The 25,525-nt window shown below is 38.0% G+C and overlaps 1 protein-coding gene across 5 annotated transcripts in view; it reads left to right on the top strand.

Moving 5' to 3' along the window:
- LOC124301003 (signal-induced proliferation-associated 1-like protein 1) overlaps positions 1-25,525 on the top strand; it is a 68,720-nt gene that overhangs the window by 28,661 nt on the left and 14,534 nt on the right. Inside the window, exon 1 of one of the 5 annotated variants that reach the window (XM_046755584.1) lies at positions 21,867-21,935. The exons of the other annotated variants lie outside the window; for them this stretch is intronic. The gene's annotated coding sequence lies outside the window, so the exon portion shown is untranslated. Of the gene's footprint in view, positions 1-21,866; positions 21,936-25,525 lie in introns of those variants that run through there. 5 annotated transcript variants of the gene reach the window in all.

The raw sequence follows: 25,525 nt of genomic DNA, 5'->3' as shown, positions 1-25,525 counted from the left end.
AAACGTCTGGAGGTAAATTTCAATTTCCAAATTGCCCGGTAATTATAACAAGCATATATATGTATACATGTTCCGTCTCGCAGTAATTATATACATATAGTAAGTTGGTAAAATTTATCCAACCCCCCGGCTTCTTTCGTGACTCGGCGGTGTAGAACACAAACGTCGTGTCCGAGTTGCGTCAGTCAGTCCTGCTCTGATACGCTTTCATATCGTTGCTAATTATATCAATGTAAAATGTTTTAGGTTGATTAAAAGCACGCGTTGTAACTTTTGCGTTTTCGATATTACGGCATACGTACGCATGTATGCTTCTCACAGGACATTCTGGTAAAAAATTGACACCGCACTCTTAGGTTTATGCGGTAAAATTACACGATTTCATCACAGTTTGATCGTATTAATGGACGTGATATGAGAACGTGGTAATCAGACTACAACGACTACATCGTGAAATCGTTAAATAAATATTGTACCTTCGTGCCACGCGCCTCGCGCCATATGCTTCAATCCCAATTTTAATCAACGATTACTTCTCTATACCTACCTACCAACATCTCTAAAATGCCTACTTTTAATTAAATTGAAACCGACAGATGCTTCTTAGTCCCGGCATGATATACCAAAGCGTACGGAAATTAGCATACTTATTATTAATGAATTCACGGTCGACGAGTCAGAGTCTGTCCTGTAGTTTAGGATTATTGCATACGCGTATATGGATATAGACAGCATATGCCGATCAAAAACGATCTGGACCACGTGGGACATCGCGGGGCATTCACATGCGGCGACAACGGCATATGCCCCGGATTTTTATTACATTTCTTCTCTTACTTTTTCTTTTATCACGAGCCCATTCGTTGGTCGTTCACACACCAAAGCCTGGCATCGTCAACTCTGTGTCAACCAGATAAATGCTCATGTTCTTGGAGAAAAACGTGCGTTTACCTAATGACATAAAAAAAAAAAAAAAATAATTGTTCCTGTGAATCATTGAACACGTTCTAAACACAGGCGATATCTTATCGCACGTTTTTTTTTTTTTCTTTTTTTTCTTTCTTTAGTCAAACGTTGTTGGTAACGCCGAAGGTGAAAAATTGTTGCAAAGAATGTGTTTTTTTCCATTTCTTTGACACGGTTTTTGTGTACGAGATAATTACGTCTGATGTATACACGATCGATTTACTAACGATAAACTTATTTTTTATTCATTAGGTCTGGCCATTCATTAACGCACGAATGAATGAACCGAAAAATTTAAGCTCACCCAGTTTTATTGTAACGCCCGTGACGGCAAGGTCGGAAATTTTAATCACGAATATATATCTTTGAGGCTAGTCTTTCTGAGTGTTAATTCCGATGATCTAAGTAATGAGATTTGTGAAAAGTGTATCGTCAATCAGTGAGATAACCGCGAGATGTTTTATAATTAGCCATGCGTGTATAATATAACGTGAAGCGTAAATCATAATCTTTCAATTATATCCCGATTATTGTAATACGAACAGTAAAGTAATTCCACCTTGGACATACGTGTAACAATTTATAATCGTGTATTATAACGGGCAGATCGTCAGGTTACATGCCGTAATAAATACTTACGTGTGAAAATGATAAATTAATGTATTAAACGTATGTAATTCTTACGAAATACCCGCTTGTAAGTATAATCAAATGTAATAAGTCTTGAGAACGAACAATGCACGATGCAGGCAGTATTATATTATTCTGCAGGATCGCGATGCAACGTACGTAATATGCAAGTGCATGCAACATACTTACCCCATTTGGTTACGGGGTTGTTATAATGCGCCTTCGTAATAACGCATTATATCCCATATATACATATACAATATAACCCGTGCGTTAATATCCGATTGTTGGTACGAGATTGCCATTGAATTACAAAGCGCAGCGCTAATTAAAGATTGTAATTAATGTGAACGCAGTAGCAGCATAGCGCCGACTCCATCAGCCGCAGGATGTTGCAGGAAACTTGTGCATAGGTACATAAATACGTATAAAACCTCAGCTAATACACGTACGTACTTCCTGAATGAAACTCTGAAAGCGTTTTCATTCGCGTACACATCTAATCGCGCATTGTTACACATATTTATACATTTACAAATGCGTAACGCAAGAAACAAACGTAAGTAAGGAGGAGGAGGAGGAGGTGGAGGGTATAAATTTACATGAAATAATGAATATTAAGTAGAGAAATCCTTACAAGGTTTGCCAAGTACCGATACTCGGGCACTCTTCCTTTATTTCATCCTTCCTCTCTTTGCATCCCATCTTCATCATCAACGCGAACGCTTGAATTTTCATCACAGCTCTTACATTAATTGGAAATGTTTTCTCCGAGAAAATTATTACAATTGTAGAAACTAATACACAAGTTGTTAAAATTACTGAAATCAATCATTACGCAATCCACGCATCCGACCGTACGAAGTAAACCATGTTCACGATGTAGGTACGGTAAGTACAGTGATGACGATATACGGAACAATACAATATGTACGAGTAAGAACAGAGTATGCAAGAATTGGCAATTTGTGCAGCGAAATGCGACGAACACTGGGTATATACATGGGACAAGGAAACAATCGTAGTACCTTACACATTGTATCGGGAAATGTTCATGTATGAGGTACCAGCTTATAAGGTACATTGATACATGCTTAGGAGTAGGCATGTAACGAATCATGTGCGAGTGTGTGTGCCTGTCGCTTATGGTCGAGAGTGAAGCGCACGAACACACACACACACCTCATCACACCAAACCAATGTATATTTTACGAGGATAGGACTGAAGCAGTCCGTTCTTATGGTGGCAGCAGCAGTGACTAAACAAAGGAAGGCTACACTATAGATACCTATGTACAGCATGCGGAGTGTGTTCGCTGTTGAACCATTCACTAGCTTGCTGGTTCACTCTCCTCTGGAGGAAGGCATGCATATAACCGAAGCATTACCTCTGCAGGGGCATTGTGCACCACCATGAAGTGGTTGTGGCGTTGTTGGAGTTCCACGCGCACTGTGCGTGGAAGTAAGTAAGCAAGCGAGTGAGTAAAGCAAGCGAGGAAGCAAGACTTGGTCGAGTTGTGAGGAACCATCGGGATAAGGTCTCAGCCCTAGAGACCAAGAAGAAACTGAGAAACGCTCCAGGCCGCACTGTGCTCGTTCCCCCCCCTTGGGATAACAGACGGTTCGTCTTCATCCTCGAGGATGTCCGGCGGACAATCAGCATCCACGGTATACCAAAGCCCGTAATATCTTTTATCTAGGCCTGGATACCCTCCGGGCAACACGCAATGCGTTACCGTAATAGTTTCTATAGAAATAGTTTGAACCGTGCCGCATGCACCAGGTTCAAGGCCTGTTTGTACTATTATTACACCTTGTACCTTGTATATTATATATACTCGATGATGTTCCGTCGAAGAACTTCGAAGGACGCGATACCGATCGCTCCTTCGGACGTACGAAGGCCCTCTTCTTCTTGGTTGCTATAACCTACCTCCAATTTTGAGCTGCGATTCGTTATTGACGAGGAATAATTTACTCACCTTTCAACAACGGTGCACGCGAGTACTTTTGTAATTGACTGTTTTGTGGAAAAACGCACTTCGATACGAGGGAGAACTCGCTAATTTTGGGTGTGCAAGTGACCTTCCGACTTTTAAAGACTTTCATCGACTTCCAATGACTCGCGGAAGACTACATATGATTCCGTAGTGACTTCCGGCGACTTTTAATTACTTTTAAAGACTACCAATGACTTCCATTGAATTCCAAAGACTTCCGAGACCAGCGTACCGTAGGAGTTCCAAAGTGAATAACTCGTCGGTCTGATACGTGATCGGAATGATGGACAAACCATTTTCGTACAACAGTCCATCGTCGACAAGTGGACTGACTGATATGGAATCATTTCTAAGGATCAATCCATACGTGCATGGTCATGGTCGAATTCATCAAGAGCTCACAATTAGACCGATTCGATTCTATCTCATCCTCAGAGGCTTTTACGTCGTTTTCGTCATCGTGATCCTTCGCTCGAAATATTTTTTCACCTCCGGTTTTCAATATATTCAAACCTGAACTTGAATTTTGCATTAGTGAAATAGAGAAAATCTCTCTATTACGCGATACTAAAATATAATACTTCATATTCTTTCGACTTCTTTCATCTATTTACTACAGCTGACAAATTTTACCTCTATCAAGAACTTGTACAATACTTTCCTAGTAGTATATTATGTATCTAAATTTCGAAGCGACAAGCGGCGAGGCGTCTATAAGTAACGATGTTAACAAGTCAGAATTCGGATGCGGGCCGAGTTATGATACATTTTATAGCGGTCCGTTGATTTATGTGGCATCTTAAATATTCGCTGTTTCCTACACATATTTATATAAAATATATACATATATATATATATATTATTCCATGTTTGACAAGCGCATAATAACATTCGTGTAGACGGATTATACAGTCGCCTGGTCTTTCTGTAATGCCTAATTAACCGGCATAATTAATTGGCCGATATATATTATGTAAGTAAATTCTACCACTATACATATATTTATATATACCGCTATAAAACCGGCAGCAAGTAGGGACTACATTCAACTCCCCGGTAAAAATTTAAAGGTAAAAGGTATAAGAAGAATAAGATGAAAGACGATATTATATATTATTTTTTTCACAAGCAATCCAATTCGATGCCCGTTCAATTCAATTTCAAATATTATACAAACGACAAAAACTCTTCCCATTTTCCTTACGTCGACTCGTTGAAATATTTTCTGTCAAACGATCAACGAACGAGCGCGGTTGTCGTTCAATAATTGGTAGCAAAAGAAAAGAAAAAATTAAGAATTAAACTCGTTTTATACTACGGCCGAGTTTGTTCAGCGTGTACGTTTCATTCAATTTGATTCTGCCTTTATATCCTCCCATTGTCCATTACACACGGTGTAATACTCAACTTGCATACACGTATATACGTATTACGTATCAACTTGGATCGGAATATGAATAGGGGTCATAAGTCAGGGATCAAGCACCTGAAATAACGAGTACTAGAGGTATAATATACTCCAGGCAAGGCGCCTGCTATATGCGTATAACTTTTTTACACCAATCAGCAATTAACGTGTTAATTCAAATCCGTTAATTACGTTACGTTGGTCGAGCATGCCAGCCGTACGGACTTTTACACGCTGGTGTATATGTGTACGCAATGTATGCATGTATGTAATATATATATATATACATACAAATACGGTATACCTATGTATTATACCCACGAGACTGCAGATAATACTATGCCCCTGTTTTAGACCTGTGATAGCTTCGCGTTATGCGTATAATGTTATATATAGCACTGCGTTTTTGAACATTGTTATGTTATTCATGTACTTGTCAAAAGCGCCGAACTGTTTTCACCGATTTTTTCCGAAACTGGTGTAAAAATACCGAGAATCTTGACGAGTTACGAGAATGAAAATTGTCGATTTTTTGTCTGTTCTCATTCGAAATTTGTAATTTGAAGGCAAAAAAAAAAAAAAACCAGTCGAACCGTTTCAAACATAAGATAAATTGTACTTTGGACCTGCACGTTCTTCTTCATAAAGTGAAAATTCTAAGGATTGAATCGAATTAATCGTCGTTGATCAGGATACCGACTGTCTTATACGTTTTTGGATTATACACAATATCTTCTCGTGGAAAAATAAAGAAAAATCACACGATGTATTTCCTCCGAGATACGCATCCTTATATCACGCATCACAGATGTGTAGAAGGAAAAGGAAGTTGCTTGTATAATGCGCACGGTTAATTGATAAGAAAAACTTACTGACAATGTTTCAATGCTCTGCTTATATTGTTTGTTTACGTAAGATAAGAACCATAGGCGTACATTTTCATCCGGAGGATCAAATTACCTCACGTACCGCAGCTTTACTTTAATTAACTGACGGAACTCTTCGTTTTCGTACATATTTGTATTACATACCTTTGTAACGATGACGCATTACATAAGTATATACTATATATATATATACATATCCGCTCGATCGAAGCCTGGAAGCAGTCACTGACCTGATATCAAACGGTGTTCAACAACCCTTTTTTCGCTTGATTCGATTTAATGCAGCGGACACGACGACTTGTTACATATATAATATACCTAAAGGTATACAGATTGAACGTAGATATACGATATCCATACACATGTGTACGTATATTCAGTATATTTATACCCACCGTTATATGTACAAACGTCAGTGTATAACATTTAGCGAGTATATCGTACAAGGTATAACTGGAGAGAAAAGGTGGATGAACCATAATCTTTTCAGGTCAGTGTACAAAATTTATAACGAGATATAAGGGGTCGGTAGTACGATTATGAGAATATATTTTTAGATACTGAAAAAGCACTGAACAATGAATTTTGTGATCGGTAAAAATCTACGTTCACTCATTGCGAAACGAAAACGTCACGTAACCGTGACATTGTAAAGTAATTGAAAAAAACTTGTCGCAAGTGTATTTTATGTATGTACATATATGCGTATCATATTATTTCCGGTGATAATTTACGTAAAATTTATATATATATATATATATATATATATGTGTGTGTGTGTGTGTGTGTGTGTGTAATCGGTTAAGAGCCGAAGTGTAACTCTTTCATGTGATATCGGTGTGACTTTTTCTTTTTTTCCTTTTCTTATCACATCGACCGCACATGATCATCCGGTACACTGAGAAAAATTTCATTTGTCATGGTAACTAGAAATATTCAGTCATGCAGGTATCGTTAAAAAAAACTGTTTGCATATTGTTGGAATTACGAAAAACGAGGTACGCGTAAACATTTTACGCTATTGCGGATCCTTTTTTGGTAATTGCAACGCAAAATTAGTTTGTTCGGTTTACTCTACTTTTTTAGTTAAACAAGGCTTTAGCGTCAATTTATCGTTGCACAAGCATTAAATTTTCGCAACAGTTGCAAGAAAATATAGCAACAGTGATCGCAATGAGAAAGAACAGTAACGGATGCTAGACTTTACGGTAACAACTAGACAACTAATTTTCATTTTCTACCTAGAACTATATTTTTCGATTGTGATAAAAAATGAAAATAGCTAAAGACTAAAAATTTCTCTCAGTGTACTGTTATAAAATTTCGTTGATCGTTCAAGGGTGGAAAATTCTTTACGTACATACAACTGAACTCCATTATTTTCTCCGTAAACGTATTTTATGGGTGTGTCAAATTATATTACGCTTACGTGCGCGCAACTTAAACTATCGTATTATGTTACAAACAAATAGTGACGAAAATGTGTGCAGTGACGCGTTACTGACACCGAACATACGAAATAGGTATACGATATCTGCTTCGCCTCCTGCTGTGCCTGCAGTCCCTTCGAAAATACGGAAATTACACGTGGGTTGAATGTGCGCGTGTTGCGGGCAGGAACATGTGCGGGAAACTGGTGAAAAACCTGGACCCTGCTGTCGGGAACAGGCTTTAGGGAGAGCGAGTGAATTGCCTGTGGGAAAAGGGGAGCCAGCCGCAAATATTTACTCTTACTTGCTAGCGCGCCGTGTTAATTTCGTGTTAATTCAATGCTAAATAATCCCGCATAGCTGCAGCCAGCATCCTTTAAGGATGTATTTTATTCTTATACAGTCAGGCAAATCTCGACGCCTAATTCCGAATTATTCGGTGGCGAAACTTGAAGTAAAGGAAGCAAACTTTGAAGAAACAAAAAATCCGAGGACTTGAGGTTTCGAAATAAAGATTCCGAAAATTCGAGTTACGATGTAGAGTAAAGTTTCGAAAAGTAAAATTCCGATAGAGCAAAATGCCGAAGAACAAAGTTTCGATGGAGTGAAATTTCGCAAATTAAAATATACTTGCGCAGCGTATTTTTATTCGGATAGCGGGTGGGAAAAATGAGAAAAACCGAAAATCACAATTACCAGAATTCGGTAAGTAAAAATATCGAAAGTCCGAAACAAAGAAAGATCAAAGTGGTGAAATTTTAGCAAATCAGAAATTCACATACCTGATAATCTTTGACCGCTCGAAATTTCGATGCTTCAGATTTTAAATTTTCTCATTTTCGCACTTTCGGAACTTTGAGCGTCGAGTTTCGGACCATTCGAGACGTTGATGTTTCGTCAAAGGTTGATTGAATTTGGCGCTTTCGGAACTCTTAAAATTCGCAATTTCTACCCCTCCCCCCGTAGGCTGCGCATCTTCATTCATGAATCTACGTGAACTTTTACTTTGTTAAAAATTTACTACTCTGGGCAATTAAGCAGGCCACAAGCGGTACGTAAAGAAAAAATTTCAGCAATGTTTTAATAGAATTTAACCTAGATTTTTCTTATCGCCAAGAAGATATACATCGAATAGCTATAAAATTAAGGTCGTGGTCTGATATGATTTTATTTTTAAATATTCACTCGCTCGCGATAGCGACGTACGAATGAGATGTATTTGATACAACCGTTACATATCTTATCGTCATCGTTTCCTTATCATCGACGAAACAATGGTTTCTTCGTTTTATCAAATTTGAGATATATATATATATATATATTATATGTTATAACATAGTTCCGCGAATAGTGAGTAATACATTTTTGTAATCGGTAAGAACGACAGAAAATTAAACGGCAAATATCGGTAACTGCAGTGCAGGGCGTGGCTTTTCTCAAATCCGGTTGTTAAACTCGACCGTAAAGCACGCAATGCATCCGGTGTTATATTATCGCGTTATAGAGCCATACCTATGTACGCATCAACGTAAACGGAGTTGTATCGATCGAGTAAATATTTGATTCGAGACCGATGATAAGCCATAAGTGAGCGATTGTATTCGTATCATTACTTTAGGTTTTTTACCACTGTAATATATATCTCTTCGGCAGCTGTGGAAATTGTCCGGCAAGATTGGACTGCACGTTTTTTCGTTTGAAATCGTTTAAAAATGTTCGAAAATTTGGTAGATTCGTTCGATTTTACTCAACGATAACTCATTTCAGTCGAAAGATTATTCTCTGGAATCTCTGCACTGAGACACTTTTGTTTATCACATTGACCGCATCGTTCAATATTTCATTACTCAAGATCGCATTGATTTAGATTCTTATCAAAAAACTTTAGCAGTATGAAAAAAGTTTTTTTAAAAATGTTTCAAATTAATTTTCTCAAAAAAAAAAAAATAAATAAAAATTTACCCAAGTCATATTATTAAAATTGAATGAATTCTTACCAGATGTTTTACCATTCAAAGCAATTTCAAGCGACAAATTGATATCTGTAAACTCTTGTTTATACCTAATTCAAGTATTTCCGTTTTGTACACTTTTTGGGAACATCATGGAAATAGCAAATTAATTTTGAACTTATTAATCTACTTGAAGGATTTAAAGTTCTCCAAGTCTTTATAATTCCATTAAATTCACAGCGTCCTCGTCTCTTCTCTTCTCTTCTTCTTCTTCTTCTTCTTCTTCTTCTTCTTCTTATTCTTCTTCCTCTTCTTTACTTCGCTTATAACTCCGGAACTCCTAAACCGATTTTGACTCCGTTTTTTTTCTGTTGATATACACGTCTGGACAAGTTTCAGGCTACAGTATCGTTACAACCAGATAAATACTTTTCGAGATGTAACGATATTTCCAAGCCAAGCCGAACCTGAATTACAAACTTATACGCGAAGGCTGACTAAATAAACTCTTACTGTAGATGAAAAAAAAGTTACGTTCAAGTGTTTTCGAGGTCTCGATGAAACCTACGAAAAATTTTACGAGAACATAGTATCGCTGTGTCGTAAAAGTTTTCCCACAACAAGGCATTTGGAAATATTCGCAGGCGAAGCAGCGACTGGCTTTATACAAATCGTCGAACAACGAATCCTGCCTCATACACATATAACATCGCTTCAAGTGGTTGGTGGTGGTTGAACCGAGTCCGTATAATACAGACGATAGTCGTCGTCCTCGTTTTCTTCATCAATTTAAATCAGACCCACGCGCGTTGGCAGCTATATAATGTAATATACAATATATGTTGTGTGTGTGTTTTTATATATATATATAATATATACATATACACTGTATATACGTGTGAATAATTCTTAGAACGCGACGATCCTATCGGCGTGATTTTTGAAACGTTCGTTACCCTGTCACGATTCATCTATGTCAGAAGAGGTGGTTATACGCCGATAGTCATTTGTCAGGGATGAGAGGCGTATCATTGTTGAAACAGTTTTATTTAATTTTTTTATTTTTTTACTTATTATTTTTTATTGCATCACTTCCCTCTCTCCGTACTTTCATTATAGTTTCTCATCCTTCCTTTACGTACGCTTACCTGGAACAATAATAACCACCCGCCTTTCACGGTAACTCACACAAGGTTCTCTCACCTCTTCGATCTTCTTACGCGGATTCAGCCGCCTTCGCGTTTCGTACCGGCTTTCGATACGTATTTTATTTAAACGGAGATCATTTGAAATTTTTTATATTTTGTTACGCGTTGTGTATCAAGTTTGTGTGCATTTTTTCACTGTCTGTTATTATTGCTAGTAACAAAGAATCAGTCGTTGCACTGGAAAGTTTTATCGCCTGATCCAACCTGGAGAAGTGACAATGAACGATTTGAGCGAAGTTACAATCGGCTTTTGATCCGGTCCTTAACCTTTTCAAGCTCTGTCTTTCTGTCTCTAACTAACAATAAGCGCGAGTATATTTCGTCTACATGTTTGTATACATGTACATTGTACAAACGTGTAGATGGTATACATAGACACATAATACGTCATTTTTATTGTACCCGAAGGAATTATTTCTGCACGTGTTTACAATTATACGTTACGTACATTGTAAACCTTACGAGAATAATTGTTGGACAAATTATATGCGTATAATGAACGAATTCAATACCGTTCGTTTAATCCGGCGCATTTATTCAGTCATGTCAGATTACACCCGATTATGTTGTACATCAACGACGCAATAAATGATTGAAATGATTTCGTACATGCAGAGGTAAAGTAGTTTGAAAATCGGCAACAACTTCTCAGTATTGCACAATTATCTTCTTATTTATTGAAAACAATAGGTGTTCGGTGTTGATTTTTTTACGACAAAACTTGATTGTGTATAATGATGCTGTACTGTATAATTGTACGGGTTAAATGCAAATTACGCGTTTACGCTGCAGCAAATATGTGTGCAAAGTATGTAGAAGAGAGGTGTTCGTACGTTTCATACACGTGCGTGTGTGTCGACGAGCGAAATGCAAAAAAGAAAAAGGTGAAAAACTGAAAAACCGAAGAACAATAATTATAATCGTCTTACTCTATAAGGTACAGGATTTAATATTGTGAGTTGTAATACGTAAAACTTGAACAGTGATCGTTTCTTGTCACGCGAGGCAGATGCGTGCATCCATTTTGCATTATCTTTACAGAATATAAACGCGTATATCGATAATACCTAAACATGATATTGATATTATAATTTCTATGCGTACCTCGTATTAAATCTTCGTTATACGTACGGCTTCGACCGAAATCTTCGGATCTCTACGAGTATTTTTATTACGTGGCAAACGACTCCATAATCACTCTGCCAACTCATTGTTGAAAGGGTGGAGTATTTATTTAATTTTTTAATTAATTTTTTCTAATCATTAACAAGCGCCAGTTCTGTATAAAACGCGCCCATAACGTGTTTGCGATTTCTCTTTCAGCAAAATTACCATGTACGTAAATTAAAGAAATAACCGGTTATTGATGGTTTTTGAAATTTTTACTTGACACGGCAAAAAAAAAAAAAAAAAAATCGACACGCAAGGAAAATATTTGCAACAAAACTGGTCCAAGCGAGGCAGTGATTTAATTTTCAATTTCTTTGCGACTTTTGGCGTCAAATCGAAAAGACGTAACGCGAAGACAAAGAAAGGAAGCTGCGCTTATTATTATTATTATTATTGTTATTATTATTATTATACGTTCAAATCTCTTATTAGCATATTCACATACATACCATTTGCATATTATTATACCGTAACTTACGGTATTGATAATTTTGAAACGGCTAAAATATACATCCTTTAGTTTATTTATAATATATTACAAATGTATATGCATATACATACACGTACACGTACACGTATGTTATCCACCTACTTATTTTTATATTTAATTGGAAGTCGGTTCGTGTTTCTTCGTAGGTGAGAAATAATGGGTATCTGGTTTTACTTGTCGACAGTTTGTATCCTCGATAATATATTTTAGGATCCTACGTAGGTCCATATACGTATCATATGTTGTACGGGTCATCCATACTTCGATTATTTCAGACGTTTATAGATGTAAGTCTGTTATAACTTGGTTGATGATTATCGAAGCCTTGCATCTGATAAAAATGATAAGTCAAATCGGTGCGCCTATTTATAGAACGTAGAAGAAAAAGGGAATCTTTCTTATTATCTTCTATTTTAATGAGTGAGAATTTACTCCGGCAATATAAGGTATAATATGTAAACCGGCTTTTACATGCATACGCGTAAATAGGTATATTAGGTTTGTATGAATAAATAATGTAGAAATACGTACGCGTAATACATTCGATATACGTATAATAAAAAACAAAATAAAATAAATAAATGAAACAGTTGCCTCGATACAATAAGAATTTATAATCGCTGCATAAAATCTATAACTTGTGCGTGCTAAAAATGTTGCGAAAACTTTTTTTTCTTCATTCCATTTTTTCATCCTTTTTCATTGTTATTCATTTTTTATTATATTACCGAACGACGCTTGCAGAGAAAAAGAAAATGAAGGAAAAAACGTGAAAAATCTGTATTATACACGTATAATGACAATATTAGAGAGTAAAAAATAGAAATATGTTTTATAGTGAAACAAATTTGTCGAACATGTATTTTTCAACCGTAACGTGACGTCATAGGCTCGTTTTCCTCTTCACCGATACCATCTGACCCAAATCCTTGGTCAAAGAGAAGGACCACCTCCCCCTTATTCCCCACGCATACTCACGCGCATGTGGTATCTACGTACGTACGAATACCATAGAGATAAACCGCAGCGTGTCAGTAACGTACAGGGTACAGCTGATGATGCGAATTTTATTTCCTATCTTTCATACGTACAACTATACATATAAACAAATGAATATTTAATAATGTCTGTGTGTGTGTAAGAATATCAGCTCGCGCAAATTCCATTCTTGCAGAACCATGCGAAAACAGCTCGCAAGCAATTATTTTGTTTTTGGTTGGGGTGTGGGGGGGGGGTAAGGCATGATTTTGCCTGTCGAAGCACGTTTAGGTTCGGATATCCGTTAGACATTGTAAACGCGTAGTTTTCGGCAACGGCAAAATCGGTGGCCTGTCTTGAACGTGTCGGGGAGCGGACGGTTTGAGAGGTGGAAAAGCGCGTATCTGTTTCTTGATTTTCAGTTACATTCGATTCGCGAATGAGAGAACTCGTCGACGTATCGGGAGTATATTGTTCGTTGTACGCGATTTACTTGTGCAATAATAATAATAACAATAATAATAGCAATATACAGTACGACCGTGCGAATGATATAATATATAATTATGCCGTTAATCATAGTGCGCGAGAGTTATTTGCGAGCGATTATTACGCGATAATATTGCAACGCTTGTTTTTGTGTTTCGTTTTTTGCGAATGAGAATTTTTATTCGGTTGTCTGTTCGTTTTTATTTGTGTTTTTTTTTTTTTTTTTTTAATTTTGACGATGAGTGAAAGATGAAATGTGGCGAATGTTTTCAAGGAATCGCCAATCTGATCTCGTCATCGTTATGCGGAATAAAACGACGCGGAAAAGAACCAGTGAAAGAGGTAATTTCTCCGGCCATTGTTTTTTTTTTTTTTTCTAGTTTTTTCTTCATTTTTTTCTGGTATCGTCCTCAAATTTATGCACGTGTTTGACATACTCCGGCATCTCTTCGTTCATTCATTCATTTTCGGTTAATTGAATTTCACATGCTCCGCGCGTCTGAAATATAACACATATTGCGTGATCATGCCGATGCATGACTCATCCATCCATTCATGTTCCATAAGAATTTCACGAATTGATGCCTGTGATTTTTGTGATTTTTGTGATTCTTGTTGAAAATTTTCGCTGAATCGTACATTTGTCGTGAACTTCGGTGATCTAATGCCGTTACTACGACTGCATTATTTACGAGATAATGAAAGAGGAGGAAAACTTTTTTTTCTCGCAAATTAAAAATTGATTAATTTAGAGGGGGGGGGCTTTACAGTTCGATTCAATTCACCAGAAAAATCAATGGAACGTTGAAAACGGTTCAATATTCACGGTGAAAAGTATTCAGTTATGGATTTATAAAATTTTCGAAAGAATTGCACGTAGTTTTTTTTTTTTTTTTTCTTATATTTCTATCAAAAACATGTAAAAAATATTTTACAAACACCTACTTGTACAGAATTATATTTTTATGTTACGAACTGAATATTTATCGTACACTAAACCGGATGTAAAATATTTAGAAAGATCTTCTCTGCTGTGGATCTTTGAAACGAATCGTTTTCTTAAGGCGAATTAAAAAAAAAAAAAAAAGAAAAAAACAAACCAAGCTAATCTTTCCCGTATTTTTAACGCGTAGTTGCGCTCACCTTCGATTAATTAATTAACCAACTAATCGATTAATCGAAATAATGCCAATAACGCGAATTCTTTCCGAACGATCGATACATACACTCGGTCAGCAGGATTACACCTGTAATCTTTACCCCCGTTTACGGTTAGATTTACGTAGGCTGTCCAGGGTGTGTGTGGGCATCAGGATCGAGAATGACGCGTTGATTCAACGTTCACGGACAAATTCCCGAGTGTCATATTTTTGAATAGATCGCATCATGATCAACGTGCGCGAATTCACGGAGAGATTTAATTATTACGCTTGTTTCCGCACGATTGTTGTTCAATTTTTCGCAATGCCGTACACAGCGTTCCTTCTCTCTCTTCCCGATCCTCGTTTCGTTGTTCCTGATTTTCAATTTTTGGCACGGTGGAGGGAAAAAAAAAAAAAACAAAAAAAGGAAAAGAAAAAAAAAAGATTATCGAACGAATAAATAAATCATATAAAACAGAAACGAAATTTGGCGCGAATCCTACGCCGCTGTTTCCGATGCTGCTCCTGCTGCTGCTGCTTGTACACGCGTTCCGGAATGCGATCCCGGGTGCAGAAGCGCAAGGCGGGAGGGTGGGCGGCCCTTTTCTGCTCCGGAATCTCTCGATGGGCCATTTTTGGGCCCTGAACCGCCGCCCTTTATTCCCTGCTGCAGTACAGCGTTACATAAGAAAAGAAAGAAACACACGTGCATGACCGCCTGCTTTTCTCATACCTCGAAGCTTCCTTCTTACGGGAGTAAAGGACGGAGGATATGGTGGGACACGTGGTGGTTGTTGCTCGATGAATCACCAAACCGGCCAAAGGCCCTTTTCGTCATCAGCGTCGGAATTTCGGGGCCTCGCATTCCGACACAATTATTGACCAAAATTTGAAATGGAAGTCCTAGGCTTTTGACCCCTTTATACTTCGTAATTTTACAGTATTTTTATTCACGGCAATGAAATTATATCCGCACACGATATTATTTTTTTTAATAATATTTGCTTTATATCATTGCCTATAACTATTTATATAATAATTATTCCTGTAAATGAAGAAGAGATTGTTGGAATATGTTTGAGTGTCTTTATTTTCTTCTACTCTTTTATGCTGTTCGCATACTCCACACTCTTATTACTGTTTTTCTCTCCCCCCCCCCCCCCCCCCCCCCCTTTTTTTTAAGGGAGAGAGAGAGAGAGTGAAAACTCGATATTCTCATTTATATTTATACTTTCTTAGATTTCTTCGTCTCTGACGTAAGATTTTTCGACCCTATGCACTTCGACGACCACTAGTATAGAAAAAACAAAGAGTACATTAAGCAATTATTTAGAATGCGCAAAGCCCTCCGCAGTACCATATTTATTTATCGTTAAACATAACCGAACAAGGCTTGCAATTTGTTTTCAATTCCAGCATCGGTATAGTTGGATTGGCTTTAAGACGTAACGAGATTGCATTATTGACTGAACTTCCAAATTGGCACAAAAGAAGCAAACCGAACCAACAATGTTCACTTATATCCGATGCAGTAACAATTTCGATCGCTTTGTTTATCGTGAATTGACGGGATAACGTTACCAATATTTTATTTGTTCATTTTTTTATTCTATGTTTCTATTCAAATTCCCGTTGTTTCATTCGCTTGGAAAAATGCATTGGCATACCTCATTACGCGTACGCACACTCCAACGTCTCACGCGGTGTGTAACTCGTGTCGCCGTATAATTACAGGCAAACGCGTGTAAACTTCGGGTACCTTAGCATCATAGTCTTTTATGTATACGCGCAGGCAATCCCCGATGGCATTCCATGTACGCTTAGGCGGTGACTATTTTATTCACACACACACACAAATATTTGCATGTATAATCGATTGGAATTGAAAGAGTTACGAAGTAGTATTACGTATATGTATATACATATCCCAATGAGAATCGCGTTAGTCATCCAGTCAGATACCTTCGGCATCCAGCTACCTATCCTGTACAGGTATATGTATACATTTCGAATATATATATATATATATATATATATATACATATATATACACACAAATATTTGCATGTATAATCGATTGGAATTGAAAGAGTTACGAAGTAGTATTACGTATATGTATATACATATCCCAATGAGAATCGCGTTAGTCATCCAGTCAGATACCTTCGGCATCCAGCTACCTATCCTGTACAGGTATATGTATACATTTCGAATATATATATATATATATATATATATATATATATATATATATATATATATATATCGCATGCGTGCATTGACATTGGCACCGATATTGCGTGAAAAAAAATAATTAATATACAGCGAATACGGAAATCGAGGTGTTGGCATTATACGGACAGTATTCAAAGTGCAGTTTGAATCATTGTTTTAATTATTTTAAACCTGTCATCAAGCAGATGAAATTTATAAGATAATTATTTAAAATTTGACTGCAGAAAGTTGTTGACAAGTTGTGTTGAAATAATTAAAGTGGAACGATTGTTTTAGGGGGAAAAAATTGTGTACGTGTTAAAGATTTTGCGAAGAAGTAAAGTTAACGTTATGATATATTTTTAAAATAGTATCATTAACTTATAACCTTGGAATGAATATGCAGGAGTTTACTTTGCTGAATATGATAATTTTTGGCTACATTACGATTTACCGGATGCTAAACTCAATTCTACAATTGGAAAATTATAATTTTCCCTTGTGAAAAGTGTAAAAAAAAAAAAAGAAAAGAAACAATAAAAAATGTCGACCTGGTTTTTTAAAAATCATATCTGAAACACGGTTTTTCTTTACCGATCTGCAAGATCAAGCCCTTTGCAAATAAAAGTTGAAAAGAAACGACGATTTCGTGCCAAACACTCGAGAAGAAAAAAAGATGCACTCCATTCGCGAGTAAAAAATGAACGCCTTTTGCGTAAGCTGTGCCATACATGACTGATCGAGTGTGCGTGTAATACGTTACGCGTTCTACATATATATATATATATATATATATAGAAAAAAGTTATGACAGACCACCGCTAAGAATGTCTCCCATAAAATTTTCTTTCGAAAGAAACCCATATGTGTCGTTTAAGGGAGGGAGGAGGAAAAAATTTATGCTTATAGGTATACATAATATATGTTACGTGAAACGCAGTGCGCGAGTTTCGCGGGACTAACAATAAAAAGATGGTGAAGGAACTTTTTTTTTTTTTCAAACAATCATATAAACAATACGGTGTAATGAAAAAAAAAAGAAAAGAAAAGAAAGGAAAGGAAAAACGACCGAAGGGAGGTAGAAGAGAGTCGGATAAGTACCAGACCAGCTGTCGTCGACTTACCGCAGACGAATAATGGACAGAGAGACAGACGGAATCTCTCGAGTCCTGCAGAGCAGCAGGGTTCGATGCCCTACAGGAGAGTCATTCCCATTAGACAGTTGTTACGATTCTGTGCGCGTGTGATTTTATGTAATGTACAATGAATTTAATGTGTAAGTTTATTACCGAGCATCGAAGAGAACTAATTTCCATTTGCAAGAAAGTTTTCACACCTCAGCTGCGAGTATATTCCGGTTGAATCGGCGATGGGAATCATCGAGTTTCCGGTTATGAATTTGTTGTCGTTTTCAGCGGCTGGAGAAATGTTCAAAGAGCGGTGTAAACGATTCAATATCATATTTCACGCACCGTGTACGGCGGACGGGAAGGATAAAGAAAAAAAAATAAATAAATATAAAAAAACAAAATAAAAAGGAATATTTTGTAAGCTCTAAAACAATGTTGTTAAGTCTGTTAGATTTCGAATGATCGTACAGACGTTGCGGAGCTTTACGTGAGATTGGATGAACTGAAATTATTCCTGAAGGACGATTTAAAACGGAATATGATCGTTGGGAGGTTCGATGAATAACGAATTTAAGGCGTAATCTTAGGCCTGAAATAAGATGGTAGGAAGAAGAAGGTGGAGGATGGCGTTTCACCGGCCCGGGGCGACGATGCTCTGGATATGGGAACCTATCATTAGCCCCAGCGAGGATGGACTCCGGTGGCTACACCTCGTAATTAACTCGTACAGTGACCTAACGACGCGTTCGTGTTACATTGGATAATAAAAACAGTATAGTAATAACAAATTAAACGTCATAATCGAAAACAAAAAATAAATAAATAAACAAACAAAGAACAGAGAGAAAAATATTCATCCCGTGCGAAATTCCTCACACTTTATCTACAGAGGCATGTGATGAAAAAACCCCAACAATGAGTTAATTACAGCGTAATTAATTGCGCCTCAGATGCGAATTGAAAATTGTGATCAAATGAATCTTGATTATACAGGGGATTTAATTATTCTGTATATACGATTTGTTTTCTTTTTCTTTTTTTTTTTTTTTTTCTTTTTAACATGAATCTGCTAATATTAATATGCATAGCGTCGGTATTTTTTATTACACTAACGTTCAGCGGAAGTTGTATGAATAAATTTTACCGTAAACAAATTTGCTTGCATTTCATGCCTTGTATAATTTTGCACATAGCTGTAGTCGCGTGCTGGGAATCAGAAAATTAGCAAAAGGTCATCTGCGATCATCTCGATCGCCAGTCTTGGGGTCAGCTGACATTTTTCTTAGTCCACCTCTTTTTCTTTGTGCTTTCTTATCTTGTAAGGCTGAAATATATACTCGTGTAATTTTACAAAATCGATTCCCTCGAACTCTACAGCCTCGTGTTACAGAAAATGATTTTTTATTTCTCCTTTTCTTTTTTTTCTTTTTTTTTTTTTTCTTTGGGTAAATTTTATCAACTTCAACTTCAACTTCATTGGAGGGAAAAAAACAAAATGTCGCCGACTTCGGCCGTGACATGAATCGGTGGATGATGATTGATCGATTTGAATGTTATTTTCAATTTTTTTTTTATTCACATTATCTCCGTCAAGTCGGATTACAATTAGACCTACCAGTTTCTCGCCATGCAATTCAATTTTACTAACTTTTTTTCTTACTGCTCGGCTGACCGCCCACGAATAATAAAAAATTACTTCGCAGACGAGACGACCTTCTGCTGTAGTAAAATACCGGAAACTTGGTCTTCGACTCATTGTGTCTGTTTCAGTTTCGTAATTATTCTTCATCATTACTCGCGAACCCAGGTCTGTAAAATTATAATCTACGCAATTTTCAACTTCTTTTTTTTTCTAGTCAGATTAACTAACGAAAAAGCTTTCAAATGACCCTATCAATATATTCAGTTTTAGTTTTGCCTTATACGTATTGTAGGTACGTCAAAACCCGTCGTGCGTGGGACAATTGGATTATATTACATTCCTAACAGGTGAAGTGAAAAAAAAATAAAAACGAAATTGAAATAAAAGGCAGTAGCATCGTGGGATGAAGATAACTGTGAACAAGATTATTCGAAATAGGTACTACGGGTATATACATATAATTATATTGGCCTACAAATTTCGTCTTGTGTAATAGATATCACATAGAAAAATGTATTTTCTTCTCGCATCTATTTCTATCCGCAATAAAAGGAAATCGTTGCTCCTAGGAATAGCTATTGTGTATAACATTGTAGATACTAACGCCATCGGCAAAGATAAAACTGTTGATATACGTACATATATTTATTTGTCGTCATGCTCAATGTCTTGCCAACCGGAACTTATACCGTAGCCGTAGGTATTAAACATTTGAAGACACGGACAAACTTTCAAGGGAATTGATCAAGGATTCAAGGCATAATACGCATGGGTAGAGATCGGTACTTGAGATTCGAACAATCGTATGAATTAAGCAGGTATAATACAGTGTACACTGTACAAAGTTGGCTTTTTTCTTGAAAATCAATAGGATGGATCTTATTCGTGTGTTTACAATGATTTCCGTATTCAGTAGACTGCAAATTGATGGAATTCATTTCAACTGAATCGTGATAATGATCTCCTGCGTCGTTATTATAATTTAGAAAAAGATTTCCGATTTATGTAAAAAAAAAAGAAGTCATATTGCTGAAGTTAGTAACGTTAACGTAACGAAACATTAGAGAAAAAATCATTGTTGCGCAATTTTCGAACAACTTTGAAGGAGTTGATTTTTGATTTTCGAAAATAAGAATATGTTTTTTTTTTATCAAGGTTTACTAAATTTCCGACATTGCGAAAGATGCGAAGTAACGATGTTTCCTAAACATGCATCGTTACAGTAACGTCAATAACTTTGTCCTCTTGTGCATTTCTTTAGTGAACGTTAAATTGATGGTTTTACAAAGAGTTACCTAACGCTGGCCGTCGGTCGAAATTTCCACCCTCTCGGCAAATTTTCACCCCTGCCTACAATCAATGTCCGTAATAAAACACCAATGCTTATGACATACTGCACGCGTTTGTCTTACATAACGTATAAAATCTAACTGAGAAACCTGTTTTCGATGCCACGGTCAGTGCCTGCTTGGTTATATCCTCAACGGAACTCGTGTCCTTCGAGGCGATCCCACGCGAATCGTCGAACACTTGACCAGTCACAGGTATATATGTGTTACACGATATGTACTGTACCCATACTCACCTTACGTACAGGAACACAACCAAACATTGTACATACCTGATGCTTCAAAAGCAGGACAGTCCTTGCCTGCACTTTCGAATTTGCGGAAGAACAGGGATGGTGCAAGGTATGGTTGTACTCGTTTGTCAGTTACACCAGTGACTAGGGTGTTCATCGGTCTGGAAAAGCAAGAAAAGTTGGTATTCTCAGGTGTGGAACACCCAGCTGACGTGTTGTAGCAGAAATAAATTCAATGGGAGATCGAACCATCTCCATACTGAAACAAATGACAGCGAAGAAGTGGAGGATGACTGCAAATTGGATCCATGAGAAAAACAGTCACTCCGTATCAGATGGAATGCCGCGTTAACTTCCATTGTCACAAAAGTGCCGATAGTCGATTTCAGTATGCTTATTTCACATCGAATTTACATTTCTCCGAGTAATAACTTGACTTCATGGATTCGTAAATGCTGGTACTTCGTCTGTTCGACAGGTTGCATTTGGCTCTATGTATATCACAGACCCCCTGTAATTGATCCTTCATTCAAATAAACGATCCGGCCGTGAAAACTATCGAAGCAAATATCCTGGAGTCAGCACAGCAACTGGTCAAAACCAGCGTAACACACGAGGTGCGTATTCGTATGGGTATATATACACGACATGCGCATGTCGCACACACTGGTTTTGATTCACCTGCGGCTTAGGTACGGCCACACCGACTATCTTCCACCTATCAACCTACCCAACATGCGCGTACTCCACCACCCATCGCTTGCACGCACTGCACGCATCGTGCATATTCCCATGAACATACACCAGCTTGGACATCGTCACGCGTCGGATAAACTTGGTTGCACGTACACGCGGCTAGTTCTGTATGAGAGACGAAGCAGCCACTTGAAACCTAGACTGCCGCAGGTTCAGCTCTCTAACCAAACTCCAGACACTGACCGACTAAATGTCACACCGATGTTTTAACCTCGACTGGTCATTTCAACAAGTGACTACATTTCGGTAATGAGCTTTGTTGAACAGTAGTGTGGTTATTTCGTAGTGAGAACTCACTTGCCAACATGCTCAACTTCGATTGATACGTCATTTTTTGCGCATCGCTGTCTTTATAACGTCATGGGCACATTTTGGGGGGGGAAATAATTGGTACCTTAGTAATCACACCCGTGGGATTCTTGGCATTTTATCACAGTGATCTCAGAGTATGGAAAACTGATTGTGAGAACTATGATGTGACAGTTCGTTGGTACTCGGTGAACATCGGTACCATTCTTTTATACGAGTTTCGTACATGACAGTCTAGACCGAACTTTTGCTCTATCGATCTTGTTCAACGATTGCTCGATTTCAGAATTACGATTTTAACCCACTGGGTATATGATGTCTTTGCAACGTGCAACAACAAGTACAAGTAGCTCCGTTTAATTTACGTTAAGAAGCGGACACCGCATGCGTCGAATGATATGTACCGGTGTACAAGGTAAGCTGTACGATTATACGGATCTCGTGGAGCTCAAGAGTGATTTTCCTCCATTGGGTCGATATGTATACACAGTGATTGTCGTTTAACGATATATACACACAGGTACGTGTATGCGAATATCGTTGGCCTACTCTGGCTGACCGGAGCCTCTCCCGAATAAGTACTTTGCATACGAGATCGCTTGCATAGGTGTACATATACGTGTATATTATACGTACGTACGTGTAAGCTCTGGACTTGTAGAAAGAGACGGAGAAACGAGTGCCTTCCGGCGTATATAAGGCGACGACGCGACGCACATTGCTCGCGAGATAAGATCTTCGCTGCAACAGCAGCAGCGGCATCGATGTATGCAACTGGCGGTGAACGCGGATATCGTGCTCGGATCGAATCGCGAGAAGGCAGGTAAAAAGAAAACAAAAACAATTGGACCAATGATCTCTAACGGACGTGAAACACAACACTAAAGAGAATATAAACGGAAATCGAAACGAGGAACGCGTAAAATGAAAAGAAATTTTTAAAAAACCAACACCGGTGCCAAATTATTTTTTTATTATTACCGAAGCCAAGTAAAATTGGCGTGCAAAGAAACACAGCATAAGTGCATTTTTTAAATGAACTTTGAGTCAACTGATGATAACCTGGCTTTGTAGTTGGTGTATATATTCGAAAGTGATAGAAATAGCCGGATCGTTGAAAAATGTATCCATTCGAATGCGAGGCACTTTCATGGCAGAATGTATACGTTATTTTTATATCCTCGGCATGGCTTACTATTTAGTTTCAGTCGTAAAACATGTCGCGTCGTCGAGAACGTATCTACTAAATTATTACAGTAACTTTTACATAGTGCGTGCAACGTTTAGAGTAAACCCATCATAGTTATGTAATCCTGATCTGGATAGGATTTCAGAGCCGCTGAAGACGATCATAGCGTATAACCCTCCCGTCAGAATTTTATGGCACTCGAAACTCATGAAACGGATATAACGCAGGGTGAGGTTGCCTGGCGTCAGTCTTTTACATTATATACTTACCGACAGCTTATCGCGTATAGTTATATTACATAACGATGTAAAAGTGCATATAGACGCTTTGAAAAGTGATACAGCAGAAGATACGACACTTCCAAACTACAGGGTCGGGTAATGATCCGAAGTGCCTTTTCAAACGTTCACTGAACGTGTAAAACGTACATATTTCTGGTGTGAAATATAATATCAGCGTGTCCAGGAGAAGAGGCGCGTTTTGGGACACGTGGACCATTCGATTGGTCTTCGGTCGACTTTGGAACGAACTTAACGAGTCCGCGATTGAAAACGGCACCTCGGTGAATGCAGGTCTCGTTTCGATGTTGTCTGCTGTACCATAGGCCCTCTTGGCACATATTCCAATTATAGCCTAAGCCAACGGCATGCACCGGGTACCGGTTCATCCTATCGCGGTACGGCTCTCTCTCGAGTAAGAGACGGGCGGCGTTCTCAGCGTTCCTCTCGGTTGTATACGCTTATCCGGGAGGTAAACCACCGTGGGAGTACGCTTTACGAGTACCCAACCGTTGAATGAACCTCGTCTTCGCAGCCTTAGTTACCCGCCTATCTATATATACGTACCCACCTAGCTACCCTCGATGTAGTTAATGCTGCGCCCAGAGTTACCGTATTATACGTATCATGTACTAGCGAAAAGCACCGCGGGTTGTCATTTACACGAAGAAACAACCAACGCGCGGAGTAATTGGCTGGTCAATTTTTGTTACACTCGAGAGAAACTCGTTAATCATCTTACACGTTGAATTAACATATCGAAATTCTTTGGGCAACAATAATTATACGTGTTGTATACCGGGACAATCTCTTGAAACTTGAAAATCAACCGCGCATGCGCGAGTTTTATCGGCTGTTCGCGCAGGCTGGCCAACCCGAGTTTTCACCTGTCAAACTGTTTCTGTCGGCGATGTGGTTGATGTGAATTTTCGAGGTCAGAATATCAAATAATTGAGGCAGTGACTCGGAAAGGTTTGGAAAGCATTTGTTATTTGCTCGGAAAATTGATTCTTCAAAGAACGGTCGGAATTTAATGCTTATGCTGTTTCAAAATTCAAACGTACACATTTTGCATACGTTGGCACGCCTGCGTCGCAGACAAGAGTTACGCTGCGGGACGATTTCGCCGACCAATGAGATTTAATTATTTAGCGCATGATCGGTTGATTTTTAAGTTTCCAAGAGATTGCCCCGGTATGTACAATATGTACAGGGAACGACTCTGTGTTTCCTGGTGATTTTTACATACCTACTACTTACCGTATACATCGTGTGATCAGGGGATAACGGAAACGCGAAATGTTTGCACCTCTAATAATGGTGAAAGGGACAGGATTTAGGAAGCCAAAAATATTACGCTATACCTGTGAACTCGAAAATCGGGCGTGGAACGGTGTGTCGGAAACCCTTCGAAGGTGGAGGAAGTTGTAGGTATTTTCTGCGGCCTGGTTCGAGGCCTCCGAAAAAATATATATAGATCCCGTTTCCTATGTGCATACATATAGTGTGTGTGTATAACGCTCAATAAATAACACGACATCCCGTCCGCTTTTCAGCTTTTGAAATACAAACCCGTGTAGGCGGAAGCGTCAGCTAAATTGATCCCTTCACGAATAGTCCTCTCCTCTCTTAATTCCCTTCTTCATTCCGAGCCCATCCCCCCCATTCTATCTTA

Source organism: Neodiprion virginianus, chromosome 3 (genome assembly GCF_021901495.1).
Source record: "Neodiprion virginianus isolate iyNeoVirg1 chromosome 3, iyNeoVirg1.1, whole genome shotgun sequence".
Lineage (NCBI taxonomy): Eukaryota > Metazoa > Arthropoda > Insecta > Hymenoptera > Diprionidae > Neodiprion > Neodiprion virginianus.
The sequence above is the reverse complement of the archived record's forward strand: the minus strand, read 5'-3'. Positions and strand labels throughout refer to the sequence as shown.